The sequence below is a fragment of the Balaenoptera musculus genome, chromosome 6, assembly GCF_009873245.2.
Source record: "Balaenoptera musculus isolate JJ_BM4_2016_0621 chromosome 6, mBalMus1.pri.v3, whole genome shotgun sequence".
In the NCBI taxonomy this organism is placed as follows: domain Eukaryota; kingdom Metazoa; phylum Chordata; class Mammalia; order Artiodactyla; family Balaenopteridae; genus Balaenoptera; species Balaenoptera musculus.
Window position 1 is genome coordinate 12,828,936 of NC_045790.1, and position 20,700 is coordinate 12,849,635.

The window sequence follows — 20,700 nt, forward strand, 5'->3', positions numbered from 1 at the left end:
GAAGACAGAAAAAGGAACAGAAAACCTATCTGAGGAAAAAATGCCTGAACTTCACTAAACTGGTGAAGGACACAGACATCCAATTTCAGGAAGCACAGAGTCCCAAATAAGATGAACCAAATAAGATCCACACTAAGAAACATAATTAAAATGTCAAAAGTTAAACATAAAAAGAGAATCTTAAAAGCAGCAAGAGAAAAACAAGGAAGACCCCATAAGACTATCAGCTGATCTTTCAGCAGAGATTTTCATGCCAGAAGTCACTAGCACAATATATTCAAAGGGCTAAAAGGAAAAAAACTTTCAACCAAAATACTCAAAACTGGCAAGGTTATCATTCAGAACTGGAGGAGAGATAAAAAGTTTCCCAGACAAACAAATGCTAAAGGAGTTCATCACTACTAAAGCATCCTTACAAGAAATGTTAAAGGGACTTCTTTAAATAGAAACAAAAAGGCCATAAATAGAAACAGCTAGTATGAAAGTTAAAAGGCAAAAGTAGTAAAATCATCTATATCTAAAGTAATTAGTTAAGTGATACACAAAATTAAATGATGTAAAATATAATGTCAAAAACATAAAACATAGGGAGGGGGAAATAAAAATGCAGTGATTTTAGAATGCACTCGAACTTAAGTGACCATGAATTTAAAGTAGACTGTATACATAGGCTTTCATATATGAACCTCATGGGAAACACAAACCAGAACCTGTAACAGTTACAAAAAAATTAAGAGAAAGGAATACAAACGTAACACTAAAGAAAGACATCAAATCACAAGACAAAAGAACAAGAGAAGAAGAAACAAAGAAGAACTACAAAATAAACCATAAAACAGTTTTAAAATGGCAAGAAGCACATAACTATCAAAATTACTTTAAATGTAAATAGACTAAATGATCCAATCAAAAGACACAGAGTGGCTGAACGGATTAAAAAAGAAAAAACCCATATATACGTTGCCTACAAGAGACTCACTTCAGATCTAAAGACACACACAGACTGAAAGTAAAAGGATGGAAAAAGATATTCCATGCAAATGGAAAGAAAAAGAAAGCTGGGATAGCAATACTTATGTCATACAAAACAGGCATTAAAACAAAGACTACAATAAAACACAAAAAAGGGATTACATAGTGATAAAGGAATCAATCCAACAAGAGGATATAACACTTGTAAATATTTATGTACCCAAAATAGGAGCACCTATAAGTAAATAGGAGTACATTAAGTAAATATTAAGAGACATAAAGGGAGATATTGACAGTAATACAATAATAGTAGGGGACTTCAATACCCCACTTACATCAATGGACAGATCATCAGACAGAAAATCAAGAAGGAAACACTGGCCTTTTGCACAATGCATTATGCCATCCATGGACTTAATAGGTATATACAGAACATCCCTTCCATAAAACAGCAGAGTACATATTCTTTTGAAGAGCAATGGAATATTCTTCAAGGTAGATCAAATGTTAGGTGATCGCAAAACAAGTCTCAGTAAATTTAAGATTGGAATCATATCAAGCATCTTTTAAACCACAATGGTGTAAGAATAGAAATCAACTAAAAAAAACTGGCAAAAAACACAAACACATGGAGGCTAAACAGCGTGCTACCAAACAACCAATGGATTACTGAAGAAATCAAAGAGGAAATCAAAAAATACTTTAAGACAAAAAATGGAAACAAGACACTACAAAATGTATGGGATGCAGCAAAATTGGTTTTAAGAGGTAAGTTTATAGGAATACAGGCCTACCTCAGGAAACAAGAACCATGTGAAATAAACAATCTAACGTTACACCTAAAGGAACTAGAAAAATAAGAACAAAAAAAGCCCAAAGTTAGTAAAAGGAAGGAAATAATAAAGATCAGAGTAGAAATAAATGAAATAGAGACTAAAAAGACAACAGAAAAAAATCAATAAAACTAAGAGCTGGTTCTTTGAAAAGATAAACAAAACTGAAAAAACTTTAGCCACGCTCATCAAGAAAAAAAGAGAAAGGGCCCAACATATAAAATCAGAAATTAAAGAAGAGGAGTTACAACTAACACCACAGAAATACAAAGAATCGTAAGAGATTACTATGACTAATTATACATCAACAAATTGGACAACCAAGAAGAAATGGATAAATTCCTAGAAACATACAAGCTTCCAACACTGATCAGGAATAAATAGAAAAATCTGAGCAGAATGATCACTAGTAATGAAATTGAATCAATAATCAAAAATCTCCCAACAAACAGAAGTCTTCACAGCTGAATTCTATCAAACATTTAGAGAAAGAGTTAATGCCTATTCTTCTAACACTAGTCTAAAAACTGCAGAGAAGGAACACTTCCAAACTCATTCTATGAGGCCACCATCATCCTGATACCAAAACCAGAAAAAGACACTACAAAAAAGAAAATTACAGGCCAATATCACTGATGAACATAGATGCAAAGTTCGTCAAAAAAATATTACCAAACCATATTCAACAATACCTAAAGTATCACACACCATGATCAAGTGGGATTTATTCAAGGGATGAAAGGATGGTTCAATATCTACAAATCAATGTAATACACCACATTAAAAAACTGAAGGGTAAAAATCAAATGATCACCTCAATAAATGCAGAAAAAGGCATTTGAAAAATTCAACATCCATTCATTATAAAAACTCTCAAGAAACTGGGCATAAAGGGAAGTTTATAGCAATACAATCCTACCTCAAGAAACAAGAAGCATCTCAAATAAACAACCTAACCTTACACCTAAAGCAATTAGAGAAAGAAGAACAAAAAAACCCCAAAGTTAGCAGAAGGAAAGAAATCATAAAATCAGATCAGAAATAAATGAAAAACAAATGAAGGAAACAATAGCAAAGACCAATAAAACTAAAAGCTAGTTCTTTGAGAACATAAACAAAACTGGTAAAGCATTAGCCACACTCATCAAGAAAAAAAGGGAGAAGACTCAAATCAACAGAATTAGAAATGAAAAAGGAGAACTAACAACTGACACTGCAGAAATACAAAGGATCATGAGAGATTACTACAAGCAACTATGTGCGAATAAAATGGACAACCTGGAAGAAATTTCCATTTCTCAGACAAGTACAACCTTCCAAGACTGAACCAGGAAAAAATAGAAAATATGAACAGACCAATCACAAGCACTAAAATTAAAACTGTGACTAAAAATCTTCCAACAAACAAAGGTCCAGGACAAGATGGCTTCGCAGGTGAATTCTATCAAACATTTAGAGAAGAGCTAACACCTATCTTTCTCAAAATCTTCCAAAATATAGCAGAGGGAGGAACACTCCTAAACTCATTCTACAAGGCCACCATCACCCTGATACAAAAACCAAACAAACACGTCACAAAAAAAGAAAACTACAGGCCAATATCACTGATAAATATAGATGCAAAAATCCTCAACAAAATACTAGCAAACAGAATCCAACAGCACATTCAAAGGATCATACACCATGATCAAGTGGAGTTTAATCCAGGAATGCAAGGATTCTTCAATAAACGCAAATCAATCAATCTGATACACCATATTAACAAACTGAAGGATAAAAACCATATGATAATCTCAATAGATGCAGAAAAAGCTTTCAACAAAATTCAACACCCATTTATGATAAAAACCCTCCAGAAAGTAGGCATAGAGGGAACTTACCTCAACATAATAAAGGCCATATATGACAAACCCACAGCAAACATCATTCTCAATGGCAAAAAACTGAAACCAATCCCTCTAAGATCAGGAACAAGACAAGGGTGCCCACTCTCACCAATATTATTCAACATAGTTTTGGAAGTCCTAGCCATGGCAATTAGAGAAGAAAAAGAAATAAAAGGAATCCAAATCAGAAAAGAAGAAGTAAAACTGTCACTGTTTGCAGATGACATGATACCACACAAAGAGAATCCTAAAGATGCTACCATAAAACTACTAGCGCTAATCAATGAATTTGGTAAAGTAGAAGGATACAAAATTAATGCACAGAAATCTCTTGCATTCCTATACACTAATGATGAAAAATCTGATAGAGAAATTAAGGAAACACTCTCATTTACCACTGCAACAAAAAGAATAAAATATCTAGGAATAAACCTACGTAAGGAGACAAAAGACCTGTATGCAGAAAACTATAAGACACTGATGAAAGAAATCAAAGACGATATAAACAGATGGAGAGATATACCATGTTCTTGGATTGGAAGAATCAATATTGTGAAAATGACTATACTACCCAAAGCAATCTACAGAATCAATGCAACCCCTATCAAACTACCAATGGCATTTTTCACATAACTAGAAGAAAAATTTTTACAATTTGTATGGAAACACAAAAGACCCTAAATAGCCAAAGCAATCTTCAGAAAGAAAAACAGAGTTGGAGGAATCAGGCTCCCTGACTTCATACTATACTACACAGCTATAGTAATTAAGACAGTATGGTACTGGCACAAAGACAGAAATATAGATCGATGGAACTATAGAGAGAAAGCCCAGAGATAAACCCATGCACCTATGGTCACCTTATCTTTGACAAAGGAGGCAAGAACATAGAATGAAGAAAAACAGTCTCTTCAATACGTGCTGTTGGGAAAACTGGGCAGCTACATGTAAAAGAATGAAATTATAACACTTCCTAACACCATACACAAAAATAAACTCAAAATGGATTAAAGACCTAAATGTAAGGCCAGACACTATAAAACTCTTAGAGGAAAACATAGGCAGAACATTCTATGACATAAATCACAGCAAGATCCTTTTTGACTCACCTCCTAGAGTAATGGAAATAAAAACAAAAAGAAACAAATGGGACCTAATGAAACTTAAAAGCTTTTGCACAACAAAGGAAACCATAAACAAGATGAAAAGACAACCCTCAGGATGGCAGAAAATATTTGCAAATGAAGCAACTGACAAAGGATTAATCTCCAAAATATACAAGCAGCTCATGCAGTTCAATATCAAAAAAACAAAGAACCCAACCCAAAAATGGGCAGAAGACCTAAACAGACATTTCTCCAAAGAAGATATACAGATTGCCAACAAACATATGAAAAGATGCTCAACATCACTAATCATTAGAGAAACGCAACTCAAAACTACAATGAGGTATCACCTCACACCAGTCAGAATGGCCATCATCAAAAAATCTACAAACAATACATGCTGGAGAGGGTGTGGAGAAAAGGGAACCCTCTTGTACTGTTGGTGGGAATGTAAACTGATACAGCCCCTATGGAGAACAGTATGGAGGTTCCTTAAAAAACTAAAAATAGAACTACCATATGACCCAGCAATCCCACTACTGGGCATATACCCTGAGAAAACCATAATTCAAAAGGAGACATGTACCACAATGTTCACTGCAGCACTATTTACAACAGCCAGGACATGGAAGCAATCTAAATGTCTATCGACATTTGAATGGATAAAGAAGATATGGCACATGTATACAATGGAATATTACTCAGCCATAAAAAGGAATGAAATTGAGTTATTTGTAATGAGGTGGATGGACACAGAGTCTGTCATACAGAGTGAAGTAAGTCAGAAAGAGAAAAACAAATACCATATGCTAACGCATATATATGGAATCTATAAAAACGGTACTGATGAACCTAGTGGCAGGGCAGGAATAAAGATGCAGATGTAGAGAACGGACTTGAGGACACAGGGTGGGAATGGGAAGCTGGGACAAAGTGAGAGAGTAGCATTGACATATATACATTACCAAATGTAAAATGGATGGCTAGTGGGAAGCAGCTGCATAGCACAGAGAGATCAGCTCGGTGCTTTGTGACCACCTAGAGGGGTGGGATAGGGAGGGTGGGAGCGAGGCACAAGAGGGAGGGGATATGGGGATATATGCATACATATAGCTGATTCGCTTTGTTATACAGCAGAAACTAACACAACATTGTAAAGCAATTATACTCCAATAAAGATGTAAAAAAACCCACAAATTGATTAAAGTCTTAACTGGAAAACCTGAAAGCATAAAACTCCTGGAAGAAAACATTGTCCTTAGCAAATTTTTTGTCTCCTCAGGCAAGGGCAACAAAAGCAAAAATTAAAAAATGAGACTACATCAAACTAAAAAGCTTTTGCACAGCAAAAGAAACCATCAACAAAACAAAAAGGCAACCTACTGAATGGGAGAAGATATTTGCAAATGATATATCTGATAAGAGGTTAATATCCAAAAATATGAAGAACTCACACAACTCAATACTTTTAAAAATCCAGTTAAAAAATGGGCAGAGAACGTGAATAGATATTTTCCCAAGGAAGACATCAGATGGCTAACAAAGACATGAAAAGATGTGGAACACCACGAAAAATCAGGGAAATGCAAATCAAAACCACAATGAGATACTACCTCACACCTGTCAGAATGGCTGTTTTCAAAAAGACAAGAAATAACAAGCATTGGTGATGATACAGAAAATAGGACAATGTGTTAGTGGGAATGTAAATTAGTACAGCCACTATGGAAAACAGTACAGAGGTACCTCAAAAAATTAAAAATGGAACTACCATATAACCCAGCAATCTTACTACTGGGCGTATACCCAGAGAAAACCATAATTCAAAAAGACACATGCACCCCAATGTTCATTGCAGCACTATGTACAATAGCCAGGTCATGGAAGCAACCTAAATGCCCATGGACAGATGAATGGATAAAGAAGATGTGGTACATATATACAATGGAATATTACTCAGCCATAAAAAGGAACGAGGGCTTCCCTGGTGGCGCAGTGGTTGAGAATCTGCCTGCCAATGCAGGGGACACGGGTTCGAGCCCTGGGCTGGGAAGATCCCACATGCCGCGGAGCAACTAGGCCCGTGAGCCACGACTGCTGAGCCTGCACGTCTGGAGCCTGTGCTCCGCAACGAGAGAGGCCGCGATAGTGAGGGGCCCGCGCACCGCGATGAAGAGTGGCCCCCGCTTGCCACAACTAGAGGAAGCCCTCGCACAGAAACGAAGACCCAACACAGCAATAAATAAATAAATAAATAAATAAATAAAAAAGGAACGAAATTGGGTCATTTGTAGAGATGTGGATGGACCTAGAGACTGTCATACAGAGTGAAGTAAGTCAGAAAGAGAAAAATATCATATATTAATGCATGTATGTGGAATCTAGAAAACTGGTACAGATGAACCAGTTTGTAAGGCAGAAATAGAGACACAGATGTAGAGAAGAAATGTATGGACACCAAGTGGGGAAAGTGGGGGATGGGGTGGTGGTAGTGGGATGACTTGGGAGACTGGGATTGACATATAAACGTCAATATGCATACATATAAAATAGATAACAAATAAGAACCTGCTGTACTAAAAAATAAAATAAAATTCAGAAAAAAAAAAGAACTACCATACAATCCAACAATTCCACTTCTGGGTATTTATCTGAAGAAAATGAAAAACTAATTTGAAAAGGTTTATGCACCCCTATGTTCAATACAACATTATTTACAATTCAAGTTACAGAGGCAACCTAAGTGTCCATTGACAGATGAATGGATAAAGAAGATGTGGTATACATGTACAATGGAATATTGCTCAGCCATAAAAAAAGAATGAAATATTGCCATTTGCCAAAACATGGATGGAAGGGATTATGCTAAGTGAAATAAGTCAGACAAAGAAAGACAAATTCCATATGATTTCAGCTACCTATGGCATCTAAAACAAACAAACAAAACAAAAACAGATGCATAGGTACAGAGAACAAATTGATGGTTGCCTAAGGGATGGGGATGGGGGATTGGGCGAAGCAAATGAAGGACATCAAGAGGTACAAACTTGCAGTTACAAAATAAGTAAGTCACAGGCATGTAATGTACACTATAGGAAATATAGTCAAAAATATAACAGTAATTTTGTATGGTGGACAGATGTTTACTAGACTTATCATGGCAATCAATTCATAATGCATATAAATGTTGAATCACTATGTTGTACACATATAATATTGTATGTTATTTGTACCTCAATAAATTTGTACCTCAATGTATCAACATTTTTAGTGACTTGAACACATATTGTCAAACTATTCTACAAATACTAATTTATTATCTACTCAATGTGTGAGAAGGCCTATCTAGTTCATAAAAGATTTCATGTCAACTTGGGTATTATTTTTTAAAAAGATCCTTGACAGTTTGATAGGTGAAAATAATGCCATTGTTTTTACTTGCATTATTTATAAAGTGGAACATTTTTTCTCTTAATAAATAAAAGTGGAAGAGGGAAGCAGAGGAGAGGGTCAGACAGGGAGATGTGACTACAGAAGAGGTCAGTGTGATGCAAAGTGAGGACACAACCTTCCACTGCTAGTGTGCAGATGGAGAAAAGGGTCACAAGCCAAGGAGGCAAGTGGCGTCTAGAACCTGCAGGAGTCAAGGGGATGGATTCTCCCTCAGAGCCTCCAGAAAGGAACACAGCCTTGATGACACTTTAGTAAAACTAAAAACTAAAGTAAAAAAAAACTAAAGTATTTTTATCATGAAATATTGTTGAATCTTGTCAAGTGCTTTTTCTTCATCAATTGAGACGACTGTGTGATTTTTGCCCTTTATTGTGTTAACGTGGTGTATCACGTTGATTTTTGTGTGTTGAACCATCCTTGCGTTCCAGGAGTAAATTTCATTTGGTCGTGGTATATAATCCTTTTAATGTGTTGTTGAATTCAGTTAGCTAGTATTTTGTTGAGGATTTTTCATCAATATTCATCAGGGATATTGGTCTGTAATTTTCTTTTTTTGCAGCATCTTTGTCTGGCTTTGGTATCAAGATAATCCTGGCCTCATAGAATGAGCTAGGACATGTTCCTTCTTTTTCAACTTTTTGGAATAGTTTGAGGAAGACTGATCTTAGTTCTCTAAATGTTTGGTGGAACTCCCCAGTGTAATCAGCTGGCCGTAGGCTTTTTCGGTGTTGGGAGGATTTTGATTACCGATTCAATCTCCTTACTAGTTATTGATTCATTCAGATTTTCTATTTCTTCATGACTTAGTCTTGATAAGTTGTGTGTTTCTAGGAATTTATCCATTTCTCTAGGTTATCCAATTTGTTGGCACACATTGTTCATAGTATCCTCTTATAATCCTTTTCATTTCTGTGGCATTTGTTGTAATAAACCCTCTTTCATTTATGATTTCAGTTATTTGAATTTTCTCTTTTTTTTTCTTAGTTAATCTACCGGAGGATTTGTCAATTTTGTTTGCCTTTTTTAAAAACTAACTCTTAGGTTTGTTGTTTTTATTGTTTCTCTACTTTCTGTTTAATTAATCACTGCTCTAATCGTTATTATTTCCCTAATTCTGTTAGTTTTAGATTTAATTTGTTCTTCTTTTTCTAGTTCTTTGAGGCATAAAGAAAGGCTGTAGTTTGAGATTTTTCTTATTTTTTTTTTGAATTTTTTATTTTTATTTTATTTATTTTTTTATACAGCAGGTTCTTGTTAGTCATCCATTTTATACACATCACTGTATACAAGTCAATGCCAATCTCCCAATTCATTACACCACCACCACCACCTCCCTGCCGCTTTCCACCCTTGGTGTCCATACGTTTGTTCTCTACATCTGTGTCTCAATTTCTGTCCTGCAAACCGGTTCATCTGTACCATTTTTCTAGGTTCCACATATATGCGTTAATATACGATATTTGTTTTTCTCTTTCTGACTTACTTCACTCTGTATGACAGTCTCTAGATGCATCCACGTCTCTACAAATGACCCAATTTTGTTCCTTTTCATGGCTGAGTAATATTCCATTGTATATATGTACCACATCTTCTTTATCCATTCATCTGTCCATGGGCATTTAGGTTGCTTCCATGACCTGGCTATTGTAAATAGTGCTGCAATGAACATTGGGGCGCATGAGTCTTTATGAATTATGGTTTTCTCTGGGTATATGCCCAGTAGTGGGATTGCTGGGTCATATGGTAATTCTATTTTTAGTTTTTAAGGAACCTCCATACTGTTCTCCATATCAATTTACATTCCTACCAACAGTGCAAGAGGGTTCCCTTTTCTCCACACCCTCTCCAGCATCTATTGTTTGTAGATTTTTTGATGATGGCCAGCCTGACCAGTGTGAGGTGATACCTCATTGCAGTTTTGATTTGCATTTCTCTAATAATTAGTGATGTGGAGCAGCTTTTTATGTGCTTCTTGGCCATCTGTATGTCTTCTTTGGAGAAATGTCCATTTAGGTCTTCTGCCCATTTTTGGATTGGGTTGTTTGTTTTTTTAATATTGAGCTGCATGAGCTGTTTATATATTCTGGAAATCAATCCTTTGTCTGCTGATTCGTTTGCAAATATTTTCTCCCATCCTGAGGGTTGCCTTTTCGTCTTGTTTATGGATTCCTTTGCTGTGCAAAAGCTTTTAAGTTTCATTAGGTCCCATTTGTTTATTTTTGTTTTTATTTCCATTACTCTAGGAGGTGGATCAAAAAAGATCTTCCTGTGATTTATGTCAAAGAGTGTTCTTCCTATGTTTTCCTATAAGAGTTTTATAGTGTCTGGTCTTACATTTAGGTCTCTAATCCATTTTGAGTTTATTTTTGTGTATGGTGTTAGGCAGTGTTCTAATTTCATTCTTTTACATGTAGCTGTCCAGTTTTCCCAGCACCACTTATTGAAGAGGCTGTCTTTTCTCCATTGTATATCCCTGCCTCCTTTGTCATAGCTTATTTGACCATAGGTCCGTGGGTTTATCTCTGGCCTTTCTATCCTGTTCCGTTGATCTCTGTTTCTGTTTTTGTGCCAGTACCATATTGTCTTGATTACTGTACCTTTGTAGTATAGTCTGAAGTCAGGGAGTCTGATTCCTCCAGCTTCGTTTTTTTCCCTCAAGACTGCTTTGGCTATTCGGGGTCTTTTGCGTCTCCACACAAATTTTAAGATTTTTTGTTCTAGTTCTGTTAAAAAATGCCATTGGTAATTCGATAGAGATTGCATTGAATCTGTAGATTGCTTTGGGTAGTATAGTCATTTTCACAATATTGATTTTTCCAATCCAAGAACATGGTGTATCTCTCCATCTGTTGGTATCATCTTTAATTTCTTTCATCTGTGTCTTACAGTTTTCTGTATACAGGTCTTTTGTCTCCTTAGGTAGGTTTATTCCTAGGTATTTTATTCTTTTTGCTGCAATGGTAAATGGGGGTGTTTCCTTAATTTCTCTTTCAGATATTTCATCATTAGTATATAGGAATGCAAGAGATTTCTGTGCATTAATTTTGTATCCTACAAATTTACCAAATTCATTGATTAGCTCTAGTAGTTTTCTGGTGGCATCTTTAGGATTCTCTAGGCATAGTATCATGTCAGCTGCAAACAGTGACAGTTTTACTTCTTCTTTTCCAATTTGTATTTCTTTTATTTCTTTTTCTTCTCTAATTGCCATGGCTAGGACTTCCAAAACTATGCTGAATAATAGTGGTGACAGTGGACATCCTTGTCTTGTTCCTGATCTTAGAGGAAATGCTTTCAGTTTTTCACTGTTGAGAATGATGTTTGCTGTGGGTTTGTCATATATGGCCTTTATTATGTTGAGGTAGGGTCACTCTATGCCCACTTTCTGGAGAGTTTTTATCATAAATGAGTGTTGAATCTTGTCAAAAGTTTTTCTGCATCTATTGAGATGATCATATGGTTTTTATTCTTCCATTTGTTAATATGGTGTATCACATTGATTGATTTGCATATATTGAAGAATCCTTGCATCTCTGGGATAAATCACACTTGGTCATGGTGTATGATCCTTTTAATGCATTGTTGGATTCTGTTTGCTAGTATTTTGTTGAGGATTTTTGCATCTATATTCATCAGTGATATTGGTCTGTAATTTTCTTTTTTTGAAGTATCTTTCTCTGGTTTTGATATCAGGCTGATGGTGGCCTCATAGAATGAGTTTGGGAGTGTTCCTTCCTCTGCAATTTTTTGGAAGAGTTTGAGAAGGATGTGTGTTAGCTCTTCTCTAAATGTTTGATAGAATTCACCTGTGAAGCCATCTGGTCCTGGACTTTTGTTTGTTGGAAGATTTTTAATCACAGTTTCAACTTCATTACTTGTGATTGGTCTCTTCATATTTTCTGTTTCTTCCTGGTTCAGTCTTGGGAGGTTATACCTTTCTAAGAATTTGTCCATTTCTTCCAGGTTGTCCATTTCATTGGCATAGAGTTGCTTGTAGGAGTCTCTTAGGTTGCTTTGTATTTCTGTGGTGTCTGTTGTAACTTCTCCTTTTGCATTTCTAATTTTATTGATTTGAGTCCTCGCCCTCTTTTTCTTGATGAGAGGGGCTAATTGTTTATCAACTTTGTTTATCTTCTCAAAGAACCAGCTTTTAGTTTTATTGATCTTTGCTATTGTTTTCTTTGTTTCTGTTTCATTTATTTCTGCTCTGATCTTTATGATTTCTTTCCTTCTGCTAACTTTGGGTTTTGTTTGTTCTTCTTTCTCTAGTTCCTTTAGGTGTAAGGTTAGATTGTTTATTTGAGATTTTTCTTGTTTCTTGAGGTAGGCTTGTATAGCTATAAACTTCCCTCTTAGAACTGCCTTTGCTGCATCCCATAGGCTTTGGATCGTCGCGTTTTCATTGTCATTTGTCTCTAGGTATTTTTTGATTTCCTCTTTGATTTCTTCAGTGATCGCTTCGTTATTTAGTAACGTGTTGTTTAGCCTCCATGTGTTTGTGTTTTTTACGTTTTTTTCTCTGTAGTTGATTTCTAATCTCATAGCACTGTGGTCAGAAAAGATGCTTGATATGATTTCAGTTTTCTTAAATTTACTGAGGCTTGATTTGTGACCCAAGATGTGATCTATCCTGGAGAATGTTCCGTGCACACTTGAGAAGAAAGTGTAATCTGCTGTTTTTGGATGGAATGTCCTATAAATATCAATTAAATCTATCTGTTGTATTGTGTCATTTAAAGCTTGTGTTTCCTTATTAATTTTCTGCTTGGATATCTGTCCATTGGTGTAAGTGAGGTGTTAAAGTCCCCCACTATTATTGTGTTACTCTCGATTTCCTCTTTTAGAGCTGTTAGCAGCTGCCTTATGTATTGAGGTCCTCCTATGTTGGGTGCATATATAGTTATAATTGTTATATCTTCTTCTTGGATTGATCCCTTGATCATTATGTAGTGTCCTTCCTTGTCTCTTGTAACATTATTTAGTTTAAAGTCTATTTTATCTGATATGAGTATTGCTACTCCAGCTTTCTTTTGATTTCCATTTGCATGGAATATCTTTTTCCATCCTTTCACTTTCAGTCTGCATGTGTCCCTAGGTCTGAAGTGGGTCTCTTGTAGACAGCATATATATGGGTCTTGTTTTTGTATCCATTCAGCAAGCCTGTGTCTTTTGCTTGGAGCATTTAATCCCATTCACGTTTAAGGTAATGATCGATATGTATGTTCCTATTACCATTTTCTTAATTGTTTTTGGTTTGTTTTTGTAGATCCTTCTCTTCTCGTGTTTCCCACTTAGAGAAGTTCCTTTAGCATTTGTTGTAGAGCTGGTTTGGTGGTGCTGAATTCTCTTAGCTTTTGCTTGTCTGTAAAGCTTTTGATTTCTCCATCGAATCTGAATGAGATCCTTGCCAGGTAGAGTAATCTTGGTTGTAGGTTCTTCCTTTTCATCACTTTAAGTATATCATGCCACTCCCTTCTGGCTTGTACAGTTTCTGCTGAGAAATCAGTTGTTAACCTTATGGGAGTTCCCTTGTATGTTCTTTGTTGTTTTCCCCTTGTTGCTTTCAATAATTTTTCTTTGTCTTTAATTTTTGCCAATTTGACTACTATGTGTCTCGGTGTGTTTCTCCTTGGGTTTCTCTTGTATGGGACTCTCTGCACTTCCTGGACTTGGGTGACTATTTCCTTTCCCATGTTAGGGAAGTTTATTACTATAATCTCTTCAAATATTTTCTCTGGTCCTTTCTCTCTCTCTTCTCCTTCTGGGACCCCTGTAATGCGAATGTTGTTGCATTTAATGTTGTCCCAGAGGTCTCTTAGGCTGTCTTCATTTCTTTTCATTCTTTTTTTCTTTATTCTGTTCTGCAGCAGTGAACTCCACCATTCTGTCTTCCAGGTCAGTTATCCGTTCTTCTGCCTCAGTTATGCTGCTATTGATTCCTCCTAGTGTATTTTCCATTTCAGTTATTGTATTGTTCATCTCTGTTTGTTTGTTCTTTAATTTTTCTAGGGCTTTGTTAAACATTTTTGCATCTTCTCGATCTTTGCCTCCATTCTTTTTCCAAGGTCCTGGATCATCTTCACTATCAGTATTCTGAATTCTTTTTCTGGAAGGTTGCCTAGCTCCACTTCATTTAGTTCTTTTTCTGGGGTTTCATCTTGTTCCTTCATCTGATACATAGCCCTCTGCCTTTTCATCTTGTCTATCTTTCTGTGAATGTGGTTTTTGTTCCACAGGCTGCAGGATTGTAGTTCTTCTTGCTTCTGCTGTCTGCCCTCTGGTGGATGAGGCTATCTAAGAGGCTTGTGCAAGTTTCCTGATGGGAGGGACTGGTGGTGGGTAGAGCTGGGTGTTGCTCTGGTGGGCAGAGCTCAGTAAAACTTTAATCCACTTGACTGTTGATGGGTAGAGCTGGGTGTTGCTCTGGTGGGCAGAGCTCAGTAAAACTTTAATCCGCTTGACTGTTGATGGGTGGGGCTGGGTTCCCTCCCTGTTGGTTGTTTGGCCTGAGGCGACCCAACACTGGAGCCTACCCAGGCTCTTTGGCGCGGCTAATGGCAGACTCCAGGAGGGCTCACGCCATGGAGTAACTCCCAGAACTTCTGCTGCCAGTGTCCCTGTCCTCACGGTGAGACAGAGCCACCCCCTGCCTCTGCAGGAGACCCTCCAACACCAGCAGGTAGGTTTGGTTCAGTCTCCTATGGGGTCACTGCTCCTTCCCCTGGGTCCCAATGCACACACCACTCTGTGTGTCTCTTTTTTCTTTTTTAATGTAAGCATTTACAGCTATAAATTTTCCTCTTAACACTACTTTCATTGCATTCCATAAATGTTGTTGTATTTTGTTTTTACATGTGTTCGTCTCAAGATAATTTCTAACTTCCCATGTGATTTCTTCTTTGAACCACTGGTTATTAATATCCACATATTTGTGGATTTTTCAGTTTTCCTTCTGCTATTAATTTCTTGTTTCATTCCATTGTGACTGGAAAAGATACCCTGTATGATTTCAGTATTTTACAATTTATTAAGACTTGTTTTGTGGCCTAACATATGGTCTATCCTGTAAATTGTTCCATTTGCACTTGAAAAAATTATGTATTCTGCTATTTTTGGCTAGAGTGCACTTTACATGTCTGTTATGTCCAATTGGTCTATAAGTTTGTTTAAGTCCTCTATTTCTATATTGATCTTCGGTCTGGTTGTTCTACCCATTAGTGATAGTGAGATATTTAAGTTTCCTAGTATTACTCTAGGTCTACATATCTCTTCCTTCATCTGTCAATGTTTTCTTCATATATTTAGGAGTTCTGATGTTTGATGCATATATGTTTATAATTGTAATGTCTTGGTGAATTGACCCTTTTATCATTATATAAAGTCTTTCTTTTTCTCTTGTAATAGACTTAAAGTCTATTTTGTCTGATATTAGTATTGTGAAGTATCCTTTACTTTTGACCTCTCTTGGTTACCACTTGCATGCAACGTTTTTTCCCATCATTTCACTTTCCAACTATGTGCATCCTGAAATGTAAAGTGAATTTCTTGTAGACAACATATAGTTGAATCCTTTTTAAAAAACTGATTTAGCCAATCTATGTCTTTTCATTGGGGAGTTTATTCCATTTACATTTAAGGCAATTACTTATTTGGAAGGACTTACTATTGCCATTTTCTTAATTGTTTTCTGTATGTCTTGTACCTTTTTGTCCCTCCTTTCGTCTCTTACTAGTTTCCTTTGTGTTCCACTGATTTTGTGTGTGTGTGTGGTGACATACTTCTGACTTCCTTTTGTGTATATTCTATAGATATTTTCTTTGTAGATACCATTTCAATTTGATAAAACATATTAAAGTTATATTATTCTAATCTGATCACAACTTAATTTCAATAGCATACAAAAACTCTATTCTAGTAAAGTCCTTCCTTCACTTTATATTATTGATGTCACAAATTACATCTTTATATATTGTTGGGAAAGGCAGTGTCATGCATGCCATCTTTCAATTCCCACTGAGGTTCATAAGAATGGAACACTTCTTCACCAAGAGATAAAGAGCCAATGCTGTCTGTGCTGAACTTCCCATCTTGTGTGGGTCTTCGTGTGGGCCTCTTTGGATCTATCCTGGTTGGAGACTTTGAGTTTCTTGCATAATGTATATTTTGGGCTTCTTGGTAGTGTCCCATAAGTTGCTTAGGTTCTGTTAACTTTTCTTCATTCTTTTTTCTTTTTGCTCCTCTGACTCAATGACTTTAAATGGCTTGTCTTCAATTTCTTTCTTCTGCCTCATCAAGTCAATTGTTGAATCCCTCTAATGAATTCTTTTAGCTGTTATTTTATTTTTCAGTTCCAGAATCTGTTTGGTTCTTTTTAATAGTGTCTCTATTTTTGTTGGTATTCTCATTTTGTTCATGTATTGTTTACCTGATTTTATTTAATTGTCTGTGTTCTCTTTTGGTTCATTGAGCATCTTTAGCGCAGTTGTTTTAAGTTCTTTGTTAGGTAGCTCATAGATCTGTGTTTCTTTAGGGTCAGTTTCTGGAGTTTTGTTTCTTTGATTTGGCCGTGTTTCCTTTTATCTTTGTGTGCCTTATTTTCTGTTGTTGTTGTTGAGGCTTAGGCATTTGAAGAAACAACCTCTGCTTCCAAACTTCATGGATTGGCTTCATGCAGGGGAAGACTTTCACCAATCAGCTCAGCTAGAGATTCTAGGATCTCTCAAACCTTTTCTGAGGATGTATCTTCTCTGGGCATGTGCAGAGTCCTCTCAAACTCCCTAGACAGCTTGTCCCTGGTTCTTCTCAGAAGGCTGTAATCTCTTGCTCCCCCTGGCACCTGCCTGCAGAACTGCAGCACTAATGTGTTGCTGTGATTCTATTTGTTTTCCACAGCTTCCAAACGAGGATGCTGGTGCCATCAGCACTCTGACTCAGGAGAGACAGATACCAGTCCCTCAGACAGCCCCCAGACTAGTCAAAATTTGGCTGCACATTCCCCTCTTTTGTTTCTGTCCCAAGGAATGATCCCTGGTACGTGAGACACCACACCAGGCCAGAAAGAGGGAGGGGCATGAACAAGTTTGTAAAACGCAGTGAACTTTCCTAACTCTTTCACTGGGATCCCTTCTTGGTTTTATGGTGGTCTAGGTGTTGAAACTTCTCAACTGGTCTTTAGAGTTCTTGCAAACATATTCTGGTCTGTATATCATTGTTAACTATGTGTCTCTGTGGAAGAACACGGCTCTGATGCTTCCTTATCAGCCCTCTTGCTGACATCACTCTAAACGTGTGTTATTTTTATAGGAAGAATAAAATACATTTTCTAAAAGAAGCCTTTCTCCATTAAATCTCTCCACCTTTACATGCACTGGGCTTTGATCTTTCCCACAATGTTTATCACATTTTACTTTATAATTATCTTTGATTCAACATATGTTGAATCTCTCCTCTAGGCTAAGGGGTATCCTGAACTCTCTCTCTCTCTCTGTGTGTGTGTGTGTGTGTTGTAAGTATGTTTTAACTGAGGGGGCAAAAAAAAAAAAAAAAGAATTGAAATTAACAATGTGAAAGGTCTTCAAATAATAAAAGTCAAGGACAGCAGTGGATTGGGGAAAAGTAGGTACTCCAGGCACACAAAGACCATAAACAAAAGAATAAAGGAGATGGTGATCAGGAATGGGTAAGTCAGAGGGAGCTAGGTGAAGGTGACTGAAGACCCAGAGAAATCTGACAGAGACCCATAAAGGAGCAGGAAAAGAATACCACCTTAATTTGCAACTAACAGAGGCCCATGAGTATTGGAATGCTCATAAATGTTCTCTACACATTTTTATTTTAATTGACATAGAAATATGAGGCCTGCAGTTTTAGAATGTCTTAAAAATCAAGTTTATAGCATGCAAATGGTTTGCTTTAAAAAAAATTCTCACACAGGAAATGTTAAGACACATTGACATAAAAAAATAAACATATTGGATTTGCCCAGATTTACATAAACAATTGCATGCTGACCACCAGTCTGCTGAACGGGAGCCCTGTTTTAGCTCCTGTTTCCTGGTGTTGAGTACTGGGACTCATTTAAAAAATAGGGCAAGTAAGGAGGGAAGGCAAGGAGAAAATACCCAGTGTGACCCTTGCTTGGCTGTCAGGCCTCAGCTGAGGGCTTGTGTCCCAGGATTCGGGATGACAGACAGCACCTGCTGAGCCCCCAGATCCAGTGAAGTTAGGAGGGAACAGAGTCATTCTCTTATTCGTCAAAGAACTAGAGATGGAGAAACAATAGTTACTGAGCATCGCTGCTGTTTGAGACACATGCAACACGCACACTAACATGTGCTACATGTAAGTCTTCATTCACTTACAGTGAACAAAGCTAACTGATAGGTCAATTCTTTGACTGTTTCCCATAACTTCCCCGATGTAGTTATTACCCCAATGTATTGCTTAGCCTCACATGGCTGACTTGTAAATCGACGGAGAGGAGTGCGTGTCGGGGGTGTGGTCTCAGTGGCAGTATTAATTTGGTTTGTTTAAACAGTGACCCATTTTAACATCGATGGCCAGCCCCACCCAGAGGGAAACGGATCATGACACTCCTCTTAAAAGGACCAGAGTTATCAGCCTAATGTACTGAAAAGTGTGATGCACTAGACACGACACATCACAACAATCTCATGAATGCTGACAACACAGGCAGGGAACAAAGAACAGCGCTGTAACATGGACCATATGGCTTAATAACGAATAACACTTCCAAGTGTCTTTATTGTTGTTATTGTTTTAAATCTGGCTAACATTTGGCCTCTCTTATTATAACTGAAATGTTATCTATAGCTGCTATCTCCCCTGTATTTCAAAATGTTGTTTTTAAAGCAAGATAGGAATACATGAGAGACTCTTTCATATCTTACAGAGGGAAAGTTCAAATGTGAGAGTCTCCATAATAAAACCTACCCAGATATAATAAATGGGGCTGTCAGACTGATTCTCACTTGAGACACCAACTGTAGCTAATATTACTCGATATGCAGATGCTTTCTGTCTCTTTCTCTTGGACGAAAAAAAAGAACATTTAAATGGAATAATGATAAATTGGTATTAATATGAAGAGGCTCTGCTACAGTGTGGCAAAGGGCTACACAGGTCAAGAGTCGGAGACACGTGTGAGAGATGGGGCCCTCACCTCTGTGCTGAAGGGTCTCAGGAATTTATTAGCTGAACTATTCACTCCGTCTCAAGACCACACAACACTATTTTTAAAAGCGAAAATAAAACCCTGAACTCTATTAAAGCTTCTGTGGGGTAGAACCAAGGTGCCCCCCACAGGGCCCAGAACACTGCCCTGTGATGTACACAGTAGGTGTTTAGAAATTAAGGGCTTACTGGAGAATAAAAGTACGAACACAATTCTGGCAGAGGGGTGAAAAATAGAAGATCACATCCTGACAATTCTTTACCCAGACATCCTAGCTGATGCTCTTTCTCAGCGGATTCCACTGTCCCTGGACGGGCTGCCTGCCTGCCTGCCTCCTGGGAATTTCATTCCATGGAACCGGCAAACAGTCACCTTCACATTTGTTTCCACTTAACCCACCCCCTTACCCTTGCTCCACTCGCATGCAGGTACCCAACACTGGGGAGGAATGTGAAAAACTTCACTTAGCTTCTTTTCAGGAAAGAGAGAAAGAAAAACTAATGAAAGGAGCAAAGGGCAAAGGGTCTAATGGGGCATCCCCCTAAATGATGAGGCATCTCTTCCTAGAGGACACTTGGGGGACTCTTAGTAGGCGTCTCCTGGCAGTAATCAAACGCTCTCTGAAGTCCTTAGGACCTAGAGTCTGTAAACCTGGAACACAGCCTTTTATTATGCTTCTGAGAGTTTACTTTGGACAAGTTAACTCCATGGGGGGAGGGGGGTTGAATTCACCTGAAAAACGTAGTGCTGTAGTATCCAGTCTACACATGACTAAACTGAGCAGAGGTCAGGCATTCATCCACTCACATATCCGTTATTAACAGAAGTCGGAAACCAGAAGATAGCCATAGAAAGCGAACCAAATATTTATCCATCAGGATTCTCTAAAGGGCTACACACCCAACTGTCAATCTTCCATGAAAATGGTCTGGATGATTCATGACAGTAGCTAGCCTCCAAATTATACCTGGCATATTATAGAATTTATCCCAAAGCAGCTTCTCCTTCTCTTTCTCAAGGTTTATCTCCTTAATAAAATTTAGGTCGGCTAATATTAAACACTGTCAAATCTAACCCGCCGCCAAATGCTCAGGCTAGGAGGCTAGGAAGGGTAACTGAGAGCTTTACTGTAACAGGGAGGCTGTGTCTGGATTGTGAATTAACAGGGAGACTTCACTGGGTGGTGGGGGGGGGGGGGTCCCTGCAACTGACCTACCAGATCTGCAGGTTACAGCCCTGCCAAGCTCAGGAAGAGA